The following is a 5363-nucleotide window of genomic DNA, read 5'->3' as shown; positions in this document are numbered from 1 at the left end:
GCGAGGTGCGGGCGCAACGCCGAGGGTTGCGATCCCGTTGCCGGTCCCCGGTACGGGCACGACACCGAGGGTTGCGATCCCGTTACCTGTCAGTAAAAACAGACAAAAAAAAAGGGAAAAAAAAAAAAGAATTTGAAGTTAAAGTGTACTTAGATGTATTGGCTAATAATGTCCTTGTAATGGCTAGAAGGCAGTCAGAGTGGAAGATTACACTTAAGTAATGCAAACATTCTTGAGAGAGGCTGAATTCATGCTGTATATACAAAGGGCTGTAAATCTGATCACTATAAATTCTAAGGCAAATTGGCCAATGGCCAGATTATAACAGTTCTTTAGCTCTTCTTGAAGCTAACCAAGCTTAATGTTTAAATAAGACCATCAGGGACACCTAGTGTTGTAAGCAGTAATTAGTGCTCAGGGATTTTCCCCTTCAGGAGTCTTGTATGTCCTACCCCAGGCCAGTTTATTAGGCATCTTGAGAAAATAGTTACACTGTATTCTTATGAGGTGATGTGATTCATGAAGCTTTCTGTGATTAAAACGAGCCTAGTCATCTGGAATTCTGATTATTCTTGGTAACTAGTTGCTATGGGGTTAAATGTGTTCCCCAAAAGTTCATGTGTTGGAAGCTTGACTCCCATTTTAACAGTGATAAGAGGGTGGGAAATCTGACTGTGGTATTTGAAAGTTGGGGCCTTTAAGAGATGATTAGATTGTGATGACTGTGTCCTTGTGAATGGCTTGATCCATTCATGGAGTAAAGGCATGGTTCTGATGGCTTTATAAGGAGAGCAAGTGAGAAGATTAACTCACTCTTACTCAGTCCACTCTTGCCACGGGGCACCCTCGTCACTATGGGACTCTGTACAGAGTTCCCACCAAAAAAAAGGCCCTCACCAGAGGCACCCCCAGGATTGTGGACTTCCCAGCTTCTGAACATGTAAGAAATAAATTTCATTTTCTTTATAAATTACCCAGTTTTAGGTATTCTGTTATAAGCAACAGAAATGGACTCATACACTGGTATACTCCAAATTTTACCTGGACCTAATATTTTCTATTCTCTGAGGTAGGGGCTGTGCTGTACTGAGATGTGGGACCTACCCCTGTCTATGGGAAGGAGTAATCTATTTTTTTTTTTTTTAAAGATGACCGATAAGGGGATCTTAACCCTTGACTTGGTGTTGTCAGCACCACGCTCAGCCAGTGAGCTAACCGGCCATCCCTATATGGGATCCGAACCCGTGGCCTTGGTGTTATCAGCACCACACTCTCCCGAGTGAGCCATGGGCCGGCCCCAAGGAGTAATCTATTTTAAGCTGGTTTGGGTTCTCCCCAGGGAATTGTGCATTTCTTGCAACCTACCCAGATCTTTGAAAGAATTGTTTCTGCCTCTTTTTGTTTTGCTTTTAATCTCTTCCTTTAAATTAGAAGTGTTTAATTTTCTGATTATCACTGTAATAGGAAGCCACCATTTTGATCTACATTAGGCAAATCGGCCAAGTAGAGTTTTTTTATTGCTGTTTAAGTGGACTGTAGCTGAAGTTTTCATAGTTCATAGCAGTGCATAATATAGTGGCTGTCTATTCTTCCCCACTCAATTTTAATTTTGTTTTATGCTGTTGTATTTACTTTTATAAGTAGCATTGAATCATTTTTAGGATAAGAGAGTGGGGGTGGGCATAAACAGATAAATTATCAATGCCGGAATAAGTTGTTTGGCTTCTTGTTTCTCCTATTTTTTCTCTCTCTCCTTGATAGTCTTTATTTCTTCCAGTTCATCACTAATTCACTGAATAACCTCTTTGAGAAGACTGGGAACATGTTTTAATATGATTGATATGATTCTTTGCTACTTCATTTATTTATTTGTTTATTTATTTATTGGCAGCTGGCTGGTACAGGTATGTGGACCCTTGACTTTGGGATTATAACACCGCGCTCTAACCAACTGATCTATGTTACTTATTTTTAAAAGAGTATTGGGGTCATGATGTATGTACGTGCAATTATGTACTATGCTTTTTTTCATAGAACATTGAAGCCTAGCATTTTTTCCATGCCCTTAAATTGTCTATGAAAACTTGGTTTTTAAATAGCTGCATGCTTTTCATTTATATGGATGGATCATTTTTTACACTTAGTAATTCTGCCCTTATTTTAATAGTGGTTTCCATTTTTCCCTATTGCATTGTCCATGTATATAAAGGTATTTGTCCGCATTCTGCCTATTTCCTCAGGATAAATTGCTACTCCCACTACTGTTGGCCAGCCTTTCTGGAGTGCTTACTGTATGCCATGTACTGCTCTCTGCACTTCACGTGTTATTAACTGATTTAATCCTCATACAAACTGTATGAGGTAAGGAAACTGAGGCACACAGAGGTTAATTAATTGCCTGAGATGACTCACCTAGTAAGCAGTGGAGAATTTCAACCAGTAGTCTGGCTTCAGAGAGCTTTTAACCCTATGCTATATACCTTCTCAGTGGTTATTCTACTTCTAAGGAGGTCAGAGGATGTGACTATTAGTAAAGGAATCTGATACGTATTGCCAGTGGCCTTTAGAAAAGGCATTCCCATAAGTAGTACTTGAATGTTTGGTTATTTTAATTAAAAGAAGATGTCCCTTTAAAAATTGTGAAAGCAAAGTATGTTCATGTTAAACAATTCAAGTAGAAAGTGAGGCACAAGTTAAGTCCCCTTTTCTTTCCCACCTCCGCCTCCTCACTCTGTAGAGAAAACCATTATTAATACTTTCTTATGTATGCCTCTAGAATTTTTCAGTGCTACGTAAGTGCATACATAAGTGTATATATAATGTGTATATTTTTCTTCCTAAATAAGTGAGCTCATAGAGAAGTTAAATTATTTTCTCCTTCCCCATGTCCTCTTTTCACTTTGCAGATAGCCATTGTTAGTAATTTATTGTATATGCTTCTAGAAATTTTCAATGCTATATAAGCGTATGTATATTTTATACATATCTATTTTTTTCTTTCATAATGAGATTCATTCATACTGTGTTAGTCCATTTCTGTTGCTTATAACAAAATACTTGGAAGTGGGTAATTTATAAGGAAAAGAAAATTTATTGCTTATATTTTCTGAGGCAGGGAACACATCTGGTGAGTGACAGTGACCCAGGGGTCTCACATGTCAGAAAATAGCGGAGCCTAGAGAGCCTAACCTCTCATGTGCTCTTCTTTTAAAGCCCTCAGAACCACGCCCCTGACCACCATTATTAATCCATTCACTACAGCACGGTCCCACAATCTAATCATCTCTTCGAGTCCTTGCCTTTCAATTACCATAAAGGGATTTCCCACCCTCAACAGCTACAGTGGGGATTAAGCCTCAGTGAGGTTGGGGGCATCCAATCTATAGCAATACTATTCTACAGTTTGCTTTTTTCACTTAACTATGCATCCTTGGTTATCTTTCTATATTAGTAAATAATATATGCCTTATTCTTTTTAATGCCATTAGTATTCTTTTCAAAAGTTATTAGATATGTCTTATTTATGAGGTTTTACCTGATTAATGCAGCACTATTGAATTCAAAGGAAGTCCAGGTGCTACCTTTCGTGTTCATTATTGAACAGAAAATGTGGATTTGGAAATGTGCTTAATGAGAAAGAATGAGAGTTTGGAGAGAGAGAGAGAGAGAGAGAGAGAGAGAGATGGAAATGTGCTTAATGAGAAAGAATGAGAGTTTGGAGAGAGAGAGAGAGAGAGAGAGAGAGTGTGTGTGTGCAGGTAGGTGAGAGAGAGAGAGAGAGAGAGAAAGAAAGGGAGATCTGCAGCCACTTTTTGTCCTTGTGGCTTGCCCATATGTGCCTGGAGTGATTTCCTTATTCTCCCTCCCTGCTGACAAGATCATTTCCCCTGCCATTCAGCCACATTGTGGTTCAGGCCCCAGTCCCTTTTTTTCTAGCTAGGTTATTTCCTACTTCTTGACCATTCAATTCACTCCTTTGCTCAGGATCCACAGTAGCAGCAGCCCAGATACCTATAGGCAGAGCATACCCTCATTGAGCAGGTAAATCTGTTTAAAGGAAAGAGATGCTCAGATTCCTATTGAATAGGGGAATTAATATTGAATAATAGGGAATTGAATATTGACTTAACTATGATTGTCTATACTTACAGTTCTGAATAATTGGGAGAAGAATTTTAAAGTTGAATTTGTATAGATTTTATGTAATCTTTAGCTTCTGATCTCTAAACTCTGACTTTCCAATTCCATCACATTGGCAAGAATCTATTAAGTATTTATAAGGTTATTATGTTGGGGAATGGCATCATTGATTATAGAAGAATGTCCATTTTGAGTCAGGAAATTCACTGCTAGCCCTTGACAACTAGTGTTAACCTTATAGGTACAATAGAAAGAGCCACACTGTTGCCAAGACAACTAAAGTTCAAGATCATCTGGTCTCCAGGCAACCTTTTCCAGACTTGCCTCAAATGCTTTCCCAAGCTTTCTCAGGAGAGGCCCTTCCCTGCCTTTCTCTTCCAGCTTTGGGGCCACAGGAGGAGGAGAGCCCAAGAAATTGTGGAATGATGTGAGGTTTGGAATTTGGAACAGGCAAAGAATATGGATTAGGTGGTAGGTTATGTCAACACTGGAAAAGAAAAATGAGGTTATAGAGAAAGGACAGTTTCTTCCTACCCTTGTGTCTAAAACACTTAACATGGGTGTTTTTTAAAGAGTTACTGTTATATTCCCATACCCTTTATTCTCGTAAGGCCCCATGAAGCTTGTCAAGGTCTGATTTATTACTGTCAGCTTCTGACTTGTGAAAGAAGTGACATGCTTGTTCTCTTATGCAGCATGTGAAAGGATGGGTGACCAGCACCTGCAGTGATAAGGTTGCTTTGTCTAGGAGTTCTTCTCTTTCTGATGTCATAAGAAGTTACTGTTGCCGTGGACAACACATGCTAACAGTTCATATGTCTAGGGCAGGGAATGATGGTGGTTTTATGGGCATAAATACAGTGGGATATCAGGCTGCAGACTGTTTCATGCCAAGCCATGAGATACTTAAAAATGCCCTTATTTCTCAGAAGAACTTTCAGAGAAGTAAACTAGGCCAGCTGGGTTGAAACAGAAAGAACCTTGTGCTGTCATTGTTACTGGGCTACAATTTTGTATTTATTGGGGGGTGACGTCCTCCTGAATTCAACCCAGCTATTGCATTCATGCTAAATTTGATATTTGTTTCTTAGGAAAACTAGTGTTTAGGCTAGCCTTTCAGTTACCTGTTTAAAAGAAAAAACTCTGGGCCGGCCCGGTGGCACACTGCTACAGTGCGCCGCTTGAGAGTGCGGCTGCGCTCCCGCCGAGGGTTCGGATCCCAC

At 39.6% G+C, this 5363-nt stretch overlaps 1 protein-coding gene across 1 annotated transcript in view; it reads left to right on the top strand.

The window, feature by feature from the left end:
• Positions 1 to 5363, top strand: part of ZFYVE1 (zinc finger, FYVE domain containing 1) — a 50411-nt gene that overhangs the window by 30948 nt on the left and 14100 nt on the right. The gene's annotated exons all lie outside the window — the stretch shown is intronic.

The sequence above is a fragment of the Galeopterus variegatus genome, unplaced genomic scaffold (assembly GCF_000696425.1).
Source record: "Galeopterus variegatus unplaced genomic scaffold, G_variegatus-3.0.2 Scaffold101, whole genome shotgun sequence".
Taxonomy (NCBI): domain Eukaryota; kingdom Metazoa; phylum Chordata; class Mammalia; order Dermoptera; family Cynocephalidae; genus Galeopterus; species Galeopterus variegatus.
Note: the sequence above shows the minus strand (reverse complement) of the source record. Positions and strands in the feature narration are given on the sequence as shown.